At 36.3% G+C, this 22,103-nt stretch overlaps 1 long non-coding RNA gene across 1 annotated transcript in view; it reads left to right on the top strand.

Annotated features, from left to right (window-relative positions):
• LOC120460552 (uncharacterized) overlaps positions 1–15,319 on the top strand; it is a 68,027-nt gene extending 52,708 nt beyond the window's left edge. The window contains exons 3-7 of the long non-coding RNA XR_016168950.1: positions 805–914; positions 2,205–3,897; positions 4,318–4,561; positions 4,668–4,835; positions 15,164–15,319. This is a non-coding gene — a long non-coding RNA (uncharacterized LOC120460552). The remainder of the gene's footprint in view (positions 1–804; positions 915–2,204; positions 3,898–4,317; positions 4,562–4,667; positions 4,836–15,163) is intronic.
• Positions 15,320–22,103: the final 6,784 nt, after the last annotated feature.

Raw genomic sequence — 22,103 nt, forward strand, 5'->3', positions numbered from 1 at the left:
GTCTAAAAAATAAGTAAATTCGATATTAGTAAATGAAAGCCTAAATATCAACATTATAAAATGAAGTCAAATTACTCAACTTCCCATCATGCACTGGGCCATGAATAATTAATGAGGTTTATTTTTCACTGTTTTCCAGCTGTATTTACACTATTTTATTATTGCTTTTGTTGTTAGGATTAGTAATTTGCCATTTTGTGACATTTGGAGTTTTAATTTCTTCTTTAAATGACACATTCAAACACAAAAACGAATCAAGTGTTACCATCATCGTGTATTGTCTACCAAATATTGAGGTCTGCGTTCACGCATCCAATCTTTAAAATGAAGATGTGATGGCACAGACTATGTTTATTGATTACTTAAACATTTCTGAGTAAATTATATACTTATAAAGTGTGGTCGAATTGAATGTTTTATTGTTTGAGTGAAATGTTGTACAAAGAAAAAAGAATTAAATAGTAATTAGCTAAATAAAAATGACTTAATTTCTTATGTTACATTCCTAATTTTATTATCTTTAATAGTCAAAATAAACATTGACATAGTTTAATACTTTTGATGTGTTTTTTTTTTATGTATGGCTCATCCAATCAAATTTAAAAACCTCATCCATTCATTGTGTTATATCTAATAGTGTAGCCTTTTAAAAATGGCACTGCAGTACAGTATATGCCAGACAGACTTTTTCAATAGAGTTTCTTCTTTTTTTCGCCACTCCACATGGCATATAACCAGGCTCCATTTTATTGTATGTCACATAACAAATGAGACCCCTGCATTTTATTTTTTATTTTTTTGCAGATTGCACCTCTAATGGTGGTTTTAAATGTTTCCACTTCTCAGAGAGAGCTCTTACTCCCTGCCATGGGAGTGACACCATATAAAGTGCAGGAGCAACACTGAGAGCAAAGGTATGTATAAATATATGTATGGGAGCATATAGGCGAGAGATATAAACATTATGGTTGTCAAATGAATATGATCCCTGCATTGCGCACTGCATGCATGCAGACTACACAGGAGAGCTCCATTAATCATGCGATGGGAGGGAATGAGAACAGATGTTAGAAAACGACCAGTGATGGCGAATGCTTCTAATCGTCATTGTTCGGGTGAATTGGAAAAGCAAAGGGTTGTTCTGCTTGCTTTATTTAATGTCAAACGTGACCATATATTTTCTTACGTCATGTTTCTGCATGGCCTTGTTGTGCATGTTTTATTTTTTATGTATTATATTACTAAAATATATTTATTTATTTATTTAAGTCTCTTATGCTGCATTTGATAAAAGAAAATACAGTAAAAAAAGTGATATTGTGAAATATTATTACACTCTAAAAAATGCTGGGTTGTTTTAACCCAATTTTGGGTAAAATATGGACAAACCCAGCCATTGGGTTATAAATGTCATTTAAAAATGTAACCCAATGGCTGGGTTTGTCCATAATTTACCCAAAATTGGGTTAAAACAACCCAGCATTTTTTAGAGTGTACAATTATAATATATATATATATATATATATATATATATATATATATATTATTTATTCCTGCGGTTAAAGCATCATTACTCTAGTCTTTGGAGTCACGTGATCTTTCAGAAATCATTATAATATGCTGCTGGAAACCTTGATTTTTTTTTTTTTTTTTTTTTCATGATTCTTTGATAAAAAGAAAGCTCAAGTACAGCATTTATTTGAAATAAAAATCTTTTGTAATATTTTCAATATCGGTAAAACTTTACAAAAAAGGTCCCGTTCGTTAATGTTATTTAATACATTGACTAAAATGTACTTAAAAACGAACAATCCCTTTGTTAATTTTTTTTTTTTTTACTTTTTTGTTGTTGCTGTTGTTCATTGCCAGTTCATGTCAGCTTGGGTCCATTGAATAATGTTAACAGATGCAGCTTTTTATTTAAATAATGTATTAGTAACTAAGATTAATAAATGCTTTATATTTATGCTTTATTGTTACCCAAATGTCACTTGTTTTGATCCATTTAATGCGTCCTTGATGAATAAAACTATTAATAATAAATAAATAAATAAATAAATAAATACTGAACGGCCCACAGAATAGCACATATTTCTGGCTGGCCAGACCATTCAAAATCTCTAAGAATGTGAAATTATGCTAAATATTTAGTCCTAAATTGCCACTTAAAATGTGCCACCATCTTTCTATCTCACCTCCCACAGGTTCTTGGAGATTTGAACACCACAGCAAGCCTAAAATAACCCCGCGAGTTCAACCAATCAAAGAAGAATCCATTAAGAGGCACAAATTCCCAGTTGCCGCTTATAAATGCAACTGCGTCCAAAAACTGCCGCCTCTATCTCAGGATGGCAAGGGTTGAGCTGGTGCTGTGGGATTGTGAACACAAGTCAATCAAGGTCATGTGGGCCCCGATGGCTTCTCCCCAAGGCAACAGTAATCAATTGCCCTATGGACCTTTGTAAAATGCAGCAAAAAGAGAGCAATAACTTTACTGGCACCGAAGAAACAGAAAATAATGTTATGCGTATCGGCTTTGCTCCACTCGGGTACATTTCATCAGGAAAAAGAGAAGGACTTGAAAAGCTAAATCAATAGTTAATTATATCGGGCATAAACATAAATACAGTTGTGCTAATGCCTCGGTGAGAATTGCTAAGTATTGGTCTTGGTGGGTTTTAAGAGACCCATTTCATCTCATGTAGCCGGTGGTCTATTAAATGCACATGGTGTATTTGTGTACAAATAATGTTCTTATGTACAAGGAAAGAAAGTAAGCTAAGAAATAAATAATGAAAATGTTTAGCCAGAAGCAACTGACCAGCGAAGTGTTGCATGGGCAAGTTTGGATTGTAAGCCATTAGTGGAACAAATGGAAAGCATTTATCAACCGACCCATGTTTACGATCAGTAAAAACATGCCCTAATGAGGAATACAAGATTATATTTCACAAAAAGCACCAAGAGAAGCATGAATACAGGCCTAAGATCAATTTCTACGCCCCTGTTTTTTGTTGTAGGCCTAGGTTTTATACTTGTATACTCAGCTGTCCTGTCTGAGTAGATCAATTCAAAACAATGGCTCATTCAAAACTGGCCATCACTACTTTTTTCGTAAAATATAGTCATATCGGACACTTTTTATGCTTTTATTTAGTTTTGAAATGAATTAATACCAATATTCAACAATTCCACATGCATTATTAGCTTGCTATTAAGCATCACAACTGTTTTTAACATTGGTAATAATTGCAGCAAATCATCATATTAGAATGATTTCTGAAGGATCATGTGACACTGACGACTGGAGTAATGATGCTGACAATTCACAGGAATAAATTACATTTAAATTGAAATATTTCACAATTTTGATGAACAGACTTTTTTTTAAAAAAACACAACACAAAAATAATTATAAGTAAGGGTGTAACGATATTCGATCCGAATCAAAAAATAATGGACTTCAATGGGAACCAAACGGTTCAAGATCCAAAAGACAGTTTCAGTGCACCTTCAAAGGGCGTTAAACGACACCAGACGATGAATCTTATCTCGCGACATGATCGGTCATTTCAAAAATAAATAAAAAAGTTTAGGGTTTTATAAGCACAAATGCTCGCCTTGTTCTGTTCTGAGATGAGCGTTCGTGACTCTCCTGTTCGAACTCGTTCATCAAAATGAACAAATCTTTTTTCGAGTCATGGACCCTTATTCATCGTCTGGAATCGTTTAAAGCCATTTGAAGCTGCACTGAAACTCTCATTTGGACCATGAACCGTTTGGTTCCCATTGAAGTCCATTATATGGAGAAATCCTGGAATGTTTTCATCAAAAACCTTAATTTCTTTTCGACTGAAGAAAGAAAGACGTGGAGATCTTGGATGACATCACATGGGGGTGAGTAAATTATCAGCAAAAGTTTTTTTTTTTTTTTATTTTAAAGTTAACTACTCCTGTAAAAGTCTAGGCTACAACCTTAAATGTTATAGTAATGTGCGGCCCACTTTACAGCATTAGCAGATTTTTTTTATCCTTGTGAAACGTTTAATTTTAATTGAATTAACTTAAAGACAAAGAATTTTTTTTTATTAAACCACTGTTTAAAAAAAAAGTAGCTTATTTAGCAATTTTAGCTTTCTAAACCGAGACGTCATAACCGTGGGAAACTGTCATTTTTGTGTATCGTTACACCCCTAATTATAAGTGTGTTCTAAAGAGTGTCCAGAATACTCTTAAAAAAAAAAAAAACTCCCATACACAATTTATTTGAAGTTTATTAGCATGCTCCACAAGTGTTTTCCACCCGCATCTTTGCAGAGAACCCAAATGTGCAGAGCAGATTCCCATCAAGAGAAAGTTCATAGGCCTGGGCTGATCAGCAGCGGACGCCCACAGAGCCGAACCCAGCGAGAAGCTGTGAGATCAACTCATCAAGCACCTGTTCGCATGTCTCATCACAGATTCCCCGTGTTCCCCCAGCCTGCTTTACTGCCACTTAAGAACAGCGGATTCATCATGCATGAGTTCGTGATATTTCAATGACATTCTGATGAAGAGAACTGTAAGTGCGTAATGTGACGCTCGCTGTTGACAAACAAGCAGTTTACATAAACGTGCATGGATTTAATGGCGTCCACCGAGGCAAACGTGTTTTCCTTTCTCCGCAGTTAAATGTCGTCTTTTCGCTGGTGGGGAAGGAATAAGGAGGTGGCCAGTCTGATGTCATGGAGACAATAATATCATCCTCAACAAGGACGGAGGAAATGATAGTGGACATGAGAAAGAAGAGGAGTACGCATCAGCCACTGTTCATCCGGGAGCTTCAAGTGGATAGGGTGAGTCATTTTAAATACTTAGGTGTCCACATTAGTGAGGACCTCACTTGGAAACCACACGTCACGCAGGTGGTTAAGAAGGCCCAACAGCGGCTGTATTTTCCGAGGAGGTTGAAGAGGTTTGGTATGTCATCGAGGATCCTCAACTTCTCAAGATTGTCCTGAATGTGGTGTGAAAGCACTACTGTCATGGACCGTAAACGCCTGGTGAAGACCAGAAGATCCCTATTGCCCTCTTTAGAGAGCATATATCACTGTAGGGTCACCAGGAGAGCTGTTTCCGTCCTCATAGACCACTTCTACCCTCAGGATGGAGGTATGGAAGTGTGAAAAATCAGGACCTCAAGATTGAAGAACTCTTTTTTTCCCTTCTGCCATTAGACTCCTAAACAGTCGATAGGAGTTTGCAACCATGGTCGTAACTGTTTGGCTTTATTTAACTGCAATCTTACTTGGTTTTAATCTTACTTTTTTATTGCTTTTATTAAGATATTTACTAAGAAATTCTTCCTTCTGTTATTTATTTTTTTATGACATTGTATTTATTGTAAGACATTTTACGCGGACGGCAAAGTAAGAATTGCATACGACAATAATCTCTTTGAACTTCTCGGGTCTCATATCAGTGCATTGCCTTCTATCCACCTCATGTTCCAGTTCACATTGTACAAGATTTCTAGCCTAGAACTGGTTTTAGACGATTAAGACCATCTGACCCGAACCATCTGCTCTTTTGTGTGATTTTCGAATATATAACAGTCCACTTTAGACATTTTGTTGACTCTAAGCAACATTATAGACCATTTCACAAGATGAAAACAACACTGGTCCAGAAGCACTTCCTGTTTCTGTTTTTTAACACTACATAAAAGCTGGGATAAAATACAACCAACAGAGCATTTAAAACTGAATCAAAAAGTTAAACAAACATCTTTAAGATGTTTTCTTTAGATGTGAAATAAAGAAAACAGTTACAAACTGAAACAGGAAGTGCTTCTGGACCAGTGTTGTTTACATCTTGTGAAATGGTCTATACATGTCAACTAACTCTCAGTAGAGGATCCAGGGCTCTCAAGTTTTAAAGACAGGCAAGAGTGACAACCCCCCACCCCCCAATTTTCTATTTTCTGATTGGCTATTTTGTAACCCCTTTCTATTTTTTTTTATTTGTTTGTTTGTTTGTTTTTTTGTTTGTTTTTTTGATTGGCTGATATGTGCAGGCTCACCTATGAACTCAATGCTTGATACCGTCCGGTTCCATAGTGAGATAAGTGGCCGGGGAAATTTGTTTTAAAGACAGATAAGAGTGATAACCCCCCACCCCCCAATTTTCTGTTTTCTGATTGGCTATTGTGTAACCCCTTTCTAATTTTTTTTTTTTTTTTTTTTTTTTTTTGATTGGCTGATAAGTGGCAGGCTCACCTATGAACTCAATGCTTGATTTCGACCGGTTACATAGTGAGAGAAGTGGCCGTGGAAATTTGGGGCGCTGCGGCGTATTAAATATATTATAAATAGTTTTTCAGCCTGAGAAATACAATGTGTGACGGGAGTGCGTGACAAAAGAGCGAAATTAACTGTCACTCTCAATGCGTGACACTTGAGAGCCCTGAGTATTTTTATTTGATTTGATTTATTTTACACATTTTATTTTTGTGTCTAATTTTAATGACTCATAATTAGACATAATATAGTAATTATATTCAATTTTATCTAATTAAATTTAGCATTAATCTTTAAAATAAAGTTAAAGCGACAAACACAAAATAGTATTTACATATACAGTATATACTTGTAAACATGACAAAACAGCGCAGTCTCATAACTGATGTCTTGGGACGTCTTTTGACCATACGTCAACATCCGCCTTTTTAGGGTACCCTTAAACGTCGGTTAGATGACGTTGTCGGATCCTAACCCTACCCCAGACCTAAACCTACCCCGTCACCTAACCGACGTTAAAGGTAAAACGTCAGTTGTATGATCTTCATGTAACCGACATTTAAGGGTACCCTAAAAAGGCGGATGTTGACGTATGGTCAATAGACGTCAGTTAAATGACTTCTTGGGATGAGACTGTGTTAGACAAAAACATGAAACAAGGGCACACACTAAGGCCGTGTGTCCACCAAAGCGTTTTTCCACGTGCCTGGCGTATGTTTTCAATTGTTTTCAATGGGAGCGCCGCGTTTTTTAAATGCCAAGAGCGTAAAGAGGCACTGAGCGTTTATTTCACGCTGAAGCGCTGAGCGCCCGGTGTTTTTTTTTACTAGCCGCCGAGAGTTGAAAAATGTTCAACTTTGGATAAAACGCAGCGCTCATCACTGTCACTTCTTACCCAGCCGTCCAATCACAGAGGAGGATGGGTGGGACTAAACCACACTGACGAACTCTCACAACATTCTTTCTGTACAACGACATCAACCAGCCGAGCTAACTCAACAAAACGCATGAAAAATACATTTTTAGTATCAAACAAATGATCTGCGAAATCAATTACAAGTAAACTGTGCGGATATTCTGTATCATAGCAACGAAACGTCTCAACGGAAAAAAAAACGCGGCTTTGCGGCGTCTTCAGCAGAGCGTCTGGCGTTTTCAGCTGGATAAAAACGCTTTGGTGGACACACGGCCTAACTCTCATACATTTTGTACTATCAACCAATTACAAAAGAAGCTTGTCAGTGTAAAAACATGCATCAGATCAGATAATCCTTTATCTCACCCATCAACCATACCGACCTTTAGACTTCCGACTAAATTTAGACTAAGTCACATCGACCATTCCTGCTTTAATGACAGAGTTTGGGTCAATCAAAGCAGTGGTATCGCTATTGTTCATGCCGTATACATAAACATGAGACTTAAGTGGGAGGGGCTTGTCAAGAGATGGTGTTCTCACTTCATTTGCACCTCCTTAATTTACACCCACTGCCTTTACAACCATCTGCCTCCTGAACCAGGGTTCACAACTCCCGTCAGCTATCAAGCCGGTTACGAATGAAGACCTCCTACTGATTCTCTCCCACCAGCGAAGGAAAAGAAAGGTGACTTTATAGCCAAGAATAACTTTACTTGAAGTCTGTATAGCCCATAAAACAAAATTAAATAGCACTAGCAGATGAATATACGTTCAAATTTTATTTGGGAATAAATGTAATTGAATTCAACCTTCAATTTATTTTTATTATTTTATTAATTTACAATGCAATGTATTGCAGGTGTTGAACTTGCTAGAACTTTGTGCAAAGAAGAGCTCCACAAAATCCGACTATATTATACGAAAGGGACATATAAATGTCCCTGATTTACAATGTAATATTCCAGCATGAAAGTGCCCTTGGTTTCTTTCTCCGTGCCTCTCCATTCTTTTTCAAATCACTGCCCTTTTCGAGTAATTCAGTACGAATGCAATTATAGTATTTCCTCCCCATTCAATTCAAACAAAACGTGCATATATTCAGAGCTAACACATTTGAGTATGTGCGGCTTATGTAACTCACTGATATATTAATAGTGAGAAAGCTTCCTAAATAATACTTCTGACAGAACGCACCACAAATAGAATGTGTATGTGAGACGACGCATTAATATTCCATTTCTGAGAGGAAAACGTCTCAATGTACGCTTGTTCTTTGGCTATTTCCCATGCCGCCTGTAATGTTTACCAGTGAATCACAGAGCATTGTAGCCCACCTCCACCTCCTCTGAAGAAGGATTTACACTTCAAACAATGTGCCTCTCTGCAGGTAGCGTGACGAAGAGTATTATTTTTATCATACTCTGAGCGAATGCATGTTAAAAGGTGAGAAGCTCCACACTCCCCCGGACACTGAGCGAGGACGACCTGAATGTGTTTTCTCACAGGAGGACGCAGAACATCGGCCCATGACTCATTTATATTCACTGGTGCACGTGTGGTGTGTGTGTGTCTATTGGGGCCCGGGATCGTCTTGTAACCGACGTTTAAGGGTAAAATGTTGACGTATGATCAAAAGACGTAAAAGACGTCAGTCATATGACTTCTTGGGATGAGATTGTGTTATGTTGGATTGGTGGCAGTGGGAAAACTTTATACATTTCTGTCAGGACCACTATCGTTAAATACTATTGGAAATTGCATACAGTTTGGATTGATGGCTCTGTTCTGGCCGAGAACTCCCATGCATCCATGCAGCCTAGCATGGATGAGAGCAGCAATAACCCCCCTTAGGGTAAACAGAACAGAACCAATATGAATGTATTGCAGATATCATTCAAATCAAGATTTTATAGTACAACATAATTTGAGAATTATTTTCTGATTCAAGGGGAATCTGACCAAGTGTCGAGGTGTCCATGAGCTGCTCCAGACGAGCTGTATGGCTGATACTGCCGCCATTTTGAAAACCTCCAATGCTTGTCTTGTTTTATATCTTTCAAAGCTTAATTATACAAAGTTAACTCCTTCATAAAAAACTAAAAAAAAAAACAAAGGTCTTACCTTCCTAAATCTACACGTATGTATAAACTGCTTAGCTAAAATTATTAAACTGTTATACATTAAAATGTCCATAAGTTTCAAGTATTATTTTTTCACCATTATGATCAGGAAGTAAGTCATAATTCAATGAAACGAATAACTGAAACTATATACAATTATATTACACAGTTTAAAATGCTTATTGTACTGTAATGTAGTATCATAACATACATTGAGAGTAGGACGTTTCTTGTTCAATAAAAGCTGTTTCATGTGTAAAATACCCTCCAAATTACGTTAGGTGGCGTTATTAGGTTTTAAACCTAAGCTCCGCCCCTCACTTACGTTCCTGGCGCTGGTGTTGGTTAGAACGTAACTCCGCCCCTTACTTCCGGTTCTGGCGTTGGGGTTCTGAAACTGGTGTGCTGCGGGTCTGCAGCTGGATACTATGAGGGGTCTGTGAAAGCGCTATATAAATGCAGTCCATTTACCATTTATTTGAATTTTGTTCACAACTGAACTGCAACATTGACACTCATGAATTGAATCATCGCTGAAGTGAATTTATCTGAATAATGAAGCTTTCTTTTATTGTAAATGGTGATTTTGGGGTATTGTTTTGCACACTGTGGCACATGATCATCCACCATCATCAAACTTGTTGTCTTTGCTATCTGAGACCAGTGTAACTTCTAAATGAAAATGTTTTATTGTGTTAAGGACGCCAACTACTCCACGCAAAAGTGAGCACCGCGCAACTAAGATGAAATCAGCGCTAAATGTATCTTTTGAATGGTCTGTAGCCGTTCAGAATATGTCTAATGAGGCAAATTCCTAATGCATAAATTTTCCCCCAGGCTGACAATCCGCCAACATCGCACACTGAGTCGAACACATAGGCCTGACAAGAGCTCACAAATATATTTTCCCAATGAATACTAATCATTTTTTTTTATTCAGCATGAGAAGCATTTATTAAAGATGTTCAAAGTCATAAAGCAGAAAGAAATTAAGTGCTATACAGTGAACGGCGATGGCAAATATTTAGGATCTCCTAATCACACTTTGCAGACAATTTAGGCTTATTGTTATTGTTTATCTATTCGGCGCTTTTAATGGAAAACATGATTATGCTTTTTGTACCGCAATTAACATTTCGATGCTCATTAAACAAACACTTCAACCAAAAAACATTCATTAAAATGATTGTCGCTGACAAACCCCCGGCGTGCCGTTTTTATTCACTTTCAGTTTTCAAACGAACAAATAAATGCATTAATCTTCCCATATAGAAGAGCTGATCAATATTACTTCATCCAAAGCTGTAAATGCCTATCCAATTATATATGTAATCATACACCATCCTACATCCAACACTTTCAGCTTTTTCAAGAAACACATGACATGGATTTGCTTTTTGAATCTTCTTTTTATGCATGACTTCAAAAGTCGACTTCATTGATTTCTTCATTGCAACGTGCCGCGGCTGCATATTGTTTTGTCAAATAGCATTTTTGGGTTATTGGTTGTGTCAGTCAGTGGGAACTGGTGTAATTAGGCCACAGTATTAATAGGAGAGCTTTGACAGAGAGAGAGAGAGAAATAGACAGTGTGCTTGATAGCTTAGTTCTGATATGTGTACTTGAGCGGGTGTCATTGGGGTGTTGAAGTTAATTGGGGTAGGTCTCCAGTTTACCGCCTGTGTGCCTCCGATGTGATTTAAATGAGCATCAATCTATTTGGAGTGAAAATAGAAATCTAGATGTCGACATGTTCATTTATAACCAGGCCCGTTGAGCGCCACATTGTCTGATCTGGGATCAAATGTGCTCTGGCTCATATTTGACCAGGTCACTGTGTGGACAAACATAAAACTGAGGTGGACGAAACGCTTTCGCTTCATGATCACCGGTTTAGGATTGCCAAATTGTCTGTATAAGCTGCAATGTGGGCTTAATGTATGTCTTTTAAGCCGTAGGTGAACTGTCATCATAACAAATAAACATTGAATTGTTCAGAGATCAGCAGCTTGAGGGGTTTGACCTCTGCATGTTGAAGGTGAGTCTGTGTCCGGAACGGTTGTTTACATGGGGTCATTGCTCTCGCCAAATGTTCATTCATCATGTCAGATGTCTAATATGAATTAAACATCCTGTAACATTCAAATAGCAGTTATGGGAGTTTAAGCAAAGTCCTTTTAGGCTACGCCATCTTGGCTAACAAGACCAGGCTCCTATCTAAATGAATGGGCAGAGAGTCAGAACTGCACTTTCACTGGTCACCGGGACATAAAAACTGCTTGTATAGAAACAGCAGTAAAATATGAAAAAAAAAAAACGCTGAAAAATGTTGATGACTTTACCTCAAAATAAGTTTTAAATGGTCTTTTTCTCCGATGGCCGTATCCTTCAGCACATTATGGTCCGTGTGGCAAATTCCATTTTTTCAAAATAGTCGTCCTCATTGAAATGTACCGAGCAAACATAATCTTAGGTGTGTTTGGATAAATATCCAGAGTAAGTTAGCCATTTCTTCATCCAGTCAGCGTTTTTAGTTGGAATTCTGTGAAACATGGTTACCTCCCCTGTTTACAGTCGCAGCTATTTACAATAGAGCGAAAACCCATGACTCTAAACTACGCTTTTACTATTTATAAATTGCTGACTCTATTACCCAAACACCGAGCGAACTCTCCGCTCCTCACCACGGCGTGTCTCCGGTGATGCGGTTATTACGCCGTCAAAGTAGCAGTGCTTCGCCTTCAGAGAATAGTTCCCAGGTTTTATACGGTTAAAAGATGTCTGTGTCTCATTTGACTTTGTTATTTGTACATTATGTGACTATACAAATCACAACATGTAAATAGGAAAACGTTTGCGTTATTTTGCCACTCATTTGGATCAGTATGAAAGCTGCAACCAGTCACATCGAGTCTTTGTGCTAAGCTAGGCTAGCGGTGGGTGCGTCAAACAGACTTATAGCACGCACGGAGATGAAAAAGGTATGTATGGACTTATCTAACTCTGGGGGGTAAGGTGAATAGGCTAAAGTCCCAAAAAGTCGGAGTGTTCCTTTAAGGACTGTGGCCATTTACTATGTGAAACAAAGTTATAACTTTGTTTGTTGTAATACTAGGTCCAATTTCACAGCCATTTGAACTTTTGCCATTGAAATTTAGATGCACCAAATTACATCCAGTTTTGAGTTATGCCCTTATGATGAGTATTATCATATCAGTCTTGATTCCTGTGGAGATCTGAGTTTCACTCATGAAAATGGAAATAAAACTTTCTGGTGTATTTTATGTCTCATGCTTTACCATTGGCTGGATTGCAAAAGACTCACTTTGTGACTTCAGGGAAACATTAGGTTAATGCTTTACACTGAATCCAACGGCATTAGTCAGAACAGGAAACCGCACTGCCAGAGGCAGCAACAAAATTGAGATGGGATCCCTCCAAGATGAAAGCAAAACAGGAAGTAGATTGGTTTACTTGCGTAGGCATGCTACGACACATGCTAGCTCTCTACAAATCAGCCAAACTTATCAGAAAAACAAAGATTTAAGAGATATTAACATTAAATGTGTTAATTTATATGAATCTATCACTAAACAGGTCAAATTACCCTTGTTTTATTTGTCTAGAAGCTAAGCTAAGCAAAATGCACATTGTTGTTGAACTAAACCATAGTGTAATGTTCAAATAAACTGCATGTCTGGTGGGTTTTGCAGTGGTTCTGATCCATACAGTATGTTGAGGTGCTCTTTATTGCTTTTTGCTATCATAGTAAGACCTTGTATAGATGTAACTGCACATGAAGTATCCTACAATAAAAGAAAAGCATATAAAGCTGTTCATATCTCATTTCACACACTAAACACAATGATGGTGACACTCATATGAATCACAAATGTTATTGAAGTCAAGACTTATTAAATGCAATCATCACCAAGGAGGCAGCGAATTTGCTGATATTTATCCAAGAAATATAACATTTAGTAGGCCACTGGACCGCCCAATTGCCTTTCATGACATTCGGCAATACACTGCTAAACAAAAAATGTCATTTGCATATGATTTTGAAAAGCATGTCCCATCAGAGGAATATTAAAGGTCTTTGTTCCATTAAAAATGACGAGTTATTAAATTATTGAAATGACAAGAGTTATTGAATATGTTCAGCATGAAATTAAACATATTCTACATGTGAAATGTCAGTTTAGCTGGGTCAGATGCACATGAAGGGAAGAGAATATTGTGCATGCAATTATCGACAAGTGGCTTATCGCTTTTTTTTTTCTTTCGCGGCAAACCCTTCATGAAAAAACACTGTTTCAAGCTAAACCTACACATATGGTACATTTCTCACAGTGGTCACTTCAATAATATAATCATAATCACTATTAATTAATAATAGACCACTTTAAAAGACTAGACATTAGTTGTTAATTATAACTTGCTAATTAAATTGTAAGACGGGACTTGATGCAGTTGGATTTATCGACCTCACGTAGCTGGAGCAGTTCTCCTCAAACTAAGTTAAGATCTTAAAGTTCACCGAGAAATTATATTCACCCTGATTCGGTCATTGCAGCTCGAGTTAATTATGAGCTCGCAGGTTTTCATTTAAATTTGCGCTTACCTCCAAATCTCAATGCCTTGGGCCCTGGAGTCCACAATGCATCACTATGAATCTATTATTCATTTATTTTATTGTGAATGGAGGTTGCCTGCTTTAGTGGGCCAGGGATAAAGTCTGCTCAGCGAAAGAGTTGTACAATTTACAAACAACATGAAATATTAATTACAAGGAAAGCATTTCAAACCGTGTGTGAAAACAAACTTTAGTGACTGTGACTGTAACATAAAACTCCCTATGAGCCTGAGTCGCTCGCTATTGAATAATGAAAATACTTACTTTAATAACAAATACACATGTACAATTAAATCTAATTCAATTTTAGTAAAAAATCATAGATAGACAGTAATATTACTGTATATGTAGATGTGTCTGCATTGCTTTTTTTCCAAATGAAAGCAATTCAATTTAACTTAAATTGTATTTTGATAGATAGATAGATAGATAGATAGATAGATAGATAGATAGATAGATAGATAGATAGATAGATAGATAGATAGATAGATAGATAGATAGATAGATAGATAGATAGATAGATAGATAGATAGATAGATAGATAGATAGATAGATAGATAAATAGAATATTTCCTGGCATGTGACCCTTTATGCAAAATTGTAAATCACATGCCTGCCATCCAAATATCATATTTACTTTTACTAACATCTGAGTTTTATTTCTCAGTTTGTCTCATTTAAAAAAAGCTGCTTGTGAATTATGTCACAATAAAGCATGTGGTGCAAAGACAAAAGGGGAAATAAAAGGCATATATGATGTAACACCAACAAAAACAACAACAATACTGTTGGAATATTAAGAATCAAAGTAAATGGGTGGGGGACATTAATTATAAACTCTGACAAAATATTGTCATCATGTTGCATCGTCTGGCTATATCTTGACGAGAAATTATATTTCTACATATATTTGTGTTTATGGTTATCTTCTGATAAACCAGTTTTACAAGAACTTCTGACACATCAGAGAGGAGTCTCAACTTTCCTACTTATGGGTTCAAAGAAACAAGCACATTGCATATTCATGACTCATATCTTAAGCAGTCCCTTTCAACACTGTCCCCATCAAGCTACAAAAACATCACATCACCTTGCCCTAACCTGTCCCTATTTTACATATTCTCTGTCACTGACCAACAACATTAACACTTAAGAACAACAACAACTGCTTTCTGCTTCTGTTTTACGCGCTTCACCATATGTTTTTCAGGTTGACCTCGCAGGTGTCCACTGGATGTCACTTGTCCCCTGTCAGGAGACCATGGAACCATGAAGAACAAAGGGAATATAAAAGACTTGACCATTCAACCAAAATCTGGCCATGTACGTTAAATGAACAGCTCGGGAAAAAAATAAAAATAAAATAAAAAACCTTTCTATCTCAGCCTTGTTTCAAAAGCGTATGAACTGAGGGGCTTTCGACCTCCAAAATGACCAAAAATCACCATAAAAAGTAGTTAAAGAGAATCGGTTTCCAGTCTTTTGAAGTTATAGATTTAATATGGAGGAACAAACATAATGCATCATAAATATTGTATGGAATATTGTTGATCTAAAACACAGATTCATTCATAATCGAAAATGATTCTTCACAACAGTTATGAAAATAGTAAATCAATTGATTTGTTTAAATATTCAGTAACAAAATTGATGTGTAGGCTAATCCAGAGGCACTGTTTCGACATTTTGTCATTGTGCAACTTAACCGAGGAAGTATGGATTGATTTGCTTAAAAACACAGAATCGTTCAGAAAGGAAACAAATGACTATTTTTAAGTTAATCGTTCACTCGACCGATTTGTGTGAGTAATGATTTTATTCAGTCTTTGAGTCACTAACTTATACTAAACCATAAACCAGTTCGTTCTAAAACACTGCTTCAGTTAAAACGAAACAGTATCAGAACTGAGTGAGCCAAATGAATCATTCGATCAACAGGTATCTGAACTAAGTGAGCCAAATGAATCATTCGATCAACAGATTCAGGAACAAACATCTTATGGATTTCTAAGGACACAAAGATAAGTAAATTAAGATATGGCCTACTTATCAAATTTTTGGTTTGTTGTCTATTCATTTAAGGCTGCAACAAATATTCGACAAAATAGATTAGCCTATTGTCGATCATTTCGGCAACGAATCTGATAATCGATTAGTCGCGCCTCTGCGCTCTGTGCTAGGGAAACCATCAGCCTGTCACATCGCTTCACAATATTAGTGAATAACTCATTTCTGTGGACAAAAGATGAAAAACAGCGGAGGACACGGAGTGAGCTGCTGCGGGAAAGGTATGATCCAAGTTTTCAGAAACATGAGAATGCTTTGTATTTATAAGTTAAGCGATTCAAACAAAAGCATCGTTTACCGCCTAGTGCCTGTGCTTTGACAGATGAGTGCTGTGTTTATAGGCTATATTCTCCTCTGACATGATTCCTCAGCGCATTACTTAGATTTTATGGCTACATATCCCTATCTGTAAATGTTAGAAAATCCCACAAGCATTTCCATTTAGTATATTATGACAATAAGCGACTCTTGTTGAACTTCACTGCCTCGAATGAATGTGCGCATGCGCGTCAAACAGACAGAGCGCACATTTTCCTCAAATCTTTAAAGTTTAAGTTTACAAATGTCACACATTTAATCATATGTATGCAAGCAGTAACCGTAAAGTCACTATTGTTGGAATAGATCATTGATGTAGGCCTAATATAATGACATAACAAGAAACATTTTATGATTTTTTTCCCTATTTTTTTGCTTACAATGTAGAGCCTACATTGATACGTTCACTATAGGCTTTAGATTACACGTTGTTTGGAGGGCAGCATCTGGAATAACATTGTTTATAAATGAATACGTTTTTAAAGTTTAATAATTTTTCGATTTTTTTTATCTAATTGATCATATATTCGACAGATTCATTGATTATCAAAATATTTTTTAGTTTGACACTTAATTCCTTTAAACCCACTGCTTATGCAAAACCTAATTGAAATGCACACACTGATCCAAATATCAACATTAGTGGTGTGAGTTTAATATTCGTCAATGGGGCTGGCGCTATGAAAGTTCAAAAGTGTGGCTTTTTAGCTGTATAAGAACAATAACGATTCCGTTTTTTTAGGGCTTACGGGCATCGACGTCACCGAGACGCAAGTGTAGCAGCAGGACAGAGCCCAGTGTCACTGTAACAGCAGGAGAGCAGAAAACAGTCCACTGATGGAGACCCGTAATCCGGGAACCGTTTCAAAGCAGTTGCCTACAGCTAAAAGAAGAAAAAAAAAAGATAGTTTTCTATTGTATTCTCAACAAAAAACTTTTAATTTTAAAGTTGTAACTTAACTTGTAATGTATTATTATAGGCTGCTGAGGATAAAAGACAAAGAGGATGTTCTGAAACTTCCAACTTTGTGAAGTAAATTACAGCGCCTGTGTGCAGGACGAGCGCCTCTTAAACAGTTCTGTAAAGTTGCTGTTAACACAGATTATGCGGGAGCGATAAGGCTGTGCGAGATAATTAAAGTGCAGCTGCTGAGTTGTGGGAGGTCCGTGCAGAAGTTAATTAAAAGAAAGGTAACGCAGGATCGGCACAATCATAATGAAAACAAGAATCCTCCCTCAAATTAATGTTCCAACACTGGAACTCTATTTTCGCATTAATAAATGAAAAGCTCTGTGCAAATTATAGAGGCTTTAATTCCAGCGTGCTCCTGATGGGACACTAAGAACAGAGGGGTAGCTCTGAAATATTTATTCTTCTGGAGATAGTTCCCGCTGAGTGGTTAGAACAATGAGTGCTTGCTTAAACAAGTCTTGGAGGACTAACATATTTCATTTGTGGGTGGATTCAAGAGCATTGAATAAATGGTTGAATATTAAAAGCTGCCTTATATACTGTAAAACCCAACCTAACTCATTTCATTTGAGGAAACCGATTGCTTACCGATAGTTTATAAAAAATAAATAAATAAATAAAAACAATTGTTATGAGTACTCTGAACTTATTTCATTCGAGTTCACTAAAACAATTATATTTCTTAAAACACAATTAAAATTTACACTGCATTTGATACCGTATATAGCTGAAACTTCACTTTATTGAGTAAAAACTTTTTACATTGTTAATTTATTTTCTTCAATGCACCTATGATTGATTAATCAAACGAATTGCACATCAATATTTGCTGATAAACCATGTTTTTAATAAAACAATTATACATACCTTCGCCTTGGGCCCCCAATTTGCTAAATCCGCCACTGCGTCTAACGTTGAATTACTGGGTAACCGACAATTGTTTAAACAATGATTCTTGTGTAATTCTGGGCATTTAGTTAAATGCAACAACTTGCATTTTATGGACGATTTACACAGACTCGTGGTTTATGAATAGCTCCAAAATGTGGCCCTCATAGATGTGTCGTGCTGTCATTAGGAAATGTGTAGACTATTACATGTTCAGTAAGAACAGCTAACTTTTTAATGAGCTGAGCAAAACTTCTCACACAGTGTGAAAAACACAGGAATCGATACTAATCTACTATTTGCTAATTGAACAGCATGGGGAATGACTGTGTGTGCCTGTGTTTTAGCCTCAGGTTCGTTGCAGGGGGAAACTGCCTGGTCCATGTTCATCTAGTTGAAATTATTATTCACTCATGTGACGTGGCACATCTCTTTCGGAAAGGGCCAACATATATTTGAAGGTTCTCCATATTTTTGTGTGATGTAAGCTTTTAATTATCGATTTATGAGTCCTATAGGCAGGTGGAGTGAAAGAACATAAAGAAGAATAACAAGTCTATAATACAAAAGTCTGTAAGTTGTTTTAACTTGACAGCAATGCTATTCATTGAGTTTAAATGGAGACATCAGTAAAAGTAAGGTGCATGGTGATCATTTTGCATGAGCAGAAAACAATGCTTTTTAAATCATTTGTAAAACACCATTATGCAAGTTGTTGCATTGAACAGTTTTGTATTCAACAATTGTTATTCCCCAGTTCACATAAATTCAGATTTCAGCAAAGTGAAGGATGATAATTTAGCTTTGGCCTTCTTTAGTGTATAAACTTTTTTTTTAGTTGCTTGCAATCTCAACAGTGTCTCAAAATGTTCTCCAATTTGCTTAGATGCTAAAATCCGAAATTACAAATCAGAGATATCCATATGAACTCCCTTTTTTTTGTTATTTCTTTCTTAAAGCGCATCTGTCAAACCCAATAGATAAGCCAAAGGATCTGAAAAGTTAAAATCAGAGCAAGGCTAAATCAGGTCAAAATACAAAGTACATTTGTTTCCAAAAGTAGGTTAGACAAGTCAGAAATATCTTTGAACATGCAAGATGTGCAGTGTGTAAGCAGGACCTGAAGTGATTGGATGATTTCTGTTCGTTGATGTGACTGATGTGGGATAGGGATCGACTGATATGGATTTTTTAGTGGCGATACCGATTTTTTCCCATCAGCCTTAGCCGATGACCGATACGGGCTGCCAATATTTGGAGCTGATACATTTTGCGCCCTCAATTTAAAATTACATCATACATGTTAACAAATTTTACAGGTTTCAATTTAGTAAAAGTAACATTTATTTAACTTAAAAAAGCAATATTTAACAAATAGTAAAAACATGTGAGGTAGAAAATGTAGATAAACAGTATATTTAAACTGTAGATAAACTGCATCGTCTCCAGCAACACAGAGCTGCCTGTGAACGCCAGTCTATAAATAATGCCGAAATAAAATAAAATAAAATATCGGCGAGCGCAGCCACGTATCGGCCGATTCCACACGTAAAAAGCGCAAATATCGGCCCGATATATCGGTCGATCACTAATTCTGCTATCTCAGAGACATATGTATATCTCGAAACTCTATTTTGTTATTATTATTATTATTAATAGTAGTAGTATTTTTACCTTCTTTTGTACTGTTTCTCGTTTTAAAAGTACCACAGCGTGCACAAAAAGAAAGTGGCATGAAAAATGGTAGAGTAAAACTAATTTGTTTGTTTTTGGTCCAAACAAAGCAATATAAGTGGACTTCAGAGAGAGAGAAAAAATAATTAAAAATGTATGAAATGACCCATTTAAGCAATTAAATGTAAAACTTTAGCCAGACTTCCTCCAATGCAGAATTGTGTTGCAGCTTCAAATGCATTTTTTTTTTTTTCAAAGTTGGGGACTTTTGAGGGCAAACTAATTATTATTAGTTCACTATTACTTTATTTTGATTATTTCAAAAGTCTAATGCAAAATGCATTATCATGCAATGGCAACAACAATATGATTTCCCCTTGATGACAGAACCGCTGTGTGGCCTGCAACGGAAGCCATTAGTGTAATGATGGAATATTGTTGTTCTGAGGCAATGATCATAGTAGTTTGGTTCTGATTTCTGTGCGCCTCAGATGAAGCTCTGATGAGGCAAACATGCAAATGAGGGTCCCGCCATATGGCGGCATCCCAGCAACCGAGCAGCGGCCTCTGTTTTCAGTACGAGTTTCATCTTGCAGGATGTTTCAGAAATAATGTGTGACTTTGTGTTAGCAAATGAGACTCACATCGTTACAATGTGTGCGCGTCGGGTGGGAGGCGTCTGGAGGAGAGGCGGAACAGCTCACTGAAATACTGTGTACACGCTCAACTATTGTGAGGAGATGATAATTAGAATGTTGTGTGATTTAAATTGTTTTCAACATATTCATTAGCACTCTGCCATATAACATTATGTGGAATGATGAGGCGGTTTAACCTGCTGTAAATCCAAAAGGCCTCTCTTGTAGTGAACAAAATTAGGTGATACTGTAGACTTAAACATACTGTATAGCGCTGAACTCAGCAAAACTGATTCGGTTCTTCTCACATCAAACTAAATATTCTGTGCTCTGTCAAAAGACATTACATTTCATCCAGTATGCTGGGTTGAAAAAAACAAAACAACTGAATTAAATTTCATAAACATTCTCGATGACAATATTCTGCCGAATATTTGAAATTGAACAACAATTATCCATTAGCATTCTCATGCATGTCAATGTGTGATGTTGGAAGTTTGCAACTTTTTGCAAGTATTTATCTGTTGCAATGAAAGTTCCTTTCATTCACTAATTAGTTCAATTATTTATGAATTATTTCCTCTCCCTTTGCTCTTATTGCGTGTTTATTTATTATTTTTTTTAATAAATCATATTTTTTCTTATGCTTTCCTTATATTTACACTCATAGTCAAAATTGAGGGCACCCCTGGTAAATATGATCAAAACTGGCTGAAAAAATTAAATCTGCATTGTTTATCATTTTGATCTTTCGTTCAAAAAATTGGCAAAATTCGAACCTTTCATTGAAGTAAAAGAATTGAAAGTGGGGTTAAAATCACATCATGAAATAAATGTTTTTCTCCAAAACACTCACCGTCCATTAAGGCAATATAGACACACTCATCTTTAGTTGATTGGAATTTCTTAATTATTGTCCTGATGGTCAAAATGGGGATTTTCTTTACCTATTTTCTTACAGATTCTTTGGTTTTACTCATTGTGATGGATGATTAAAGGAATTTGGCATTTGTGTTTCCTCATATTTAAACTCCTGTGAAACAAGAAGTCATGACTGGACAATTTCATGTTTCTAGTCACCCTGATGAGCTAAAAAAGGTAAATATTAATGGGAATATCCTTCAGAGATATTTTACTCGTAAAATTATATTCTAGGGGTGCTGTGAGGGATCAAGCTGGCAGGCATGAGGAGTCAAAAAGTATATTTTCAAAAATATACGTTTTTATTTCCAAAACAAAAACAAAAACAAAAAAAATAACTATTTCACAAAAAAAAAAAAAAAACAGAAAGTTCTGGGCCCATAAAAGAGGTCAACTAAACAGAACTATACCCTTAACATAGGATGAACAAAACAAAACAAAACAGGCCTATCTAAACTGAGACATGGGGAAGTGGCTGATCAGGCCATTCTGACACAGAAGGGGGTAGACAAACACATAGTATATAAACAAACCACAATAATTACAACACATGTCAAACCAACGCTATACCATATATGAACTAAGGACAAATCAATCAAATAAATCATAACAAAGTATAAATAGCAAAGAAAAAGAACAAAAAACTCAAAAATGTAATACTCTACCACCCC

The sequence above is a fragment of the Pimephales promelas genome, chromosome 6, assembly GCF_988280905.1.
Source record: "Pimephales promelas chromosome 6, fPimPro1.hap1.1, whole genome shotgun sequence".
In the NCBI taxonomy this organism is placed as follows: Eukaryota; Metazoa; Chordata; class Actinopteri; order Cypriniformes; family Leuciscidae; genus Pimephales; species Pimephales promelas.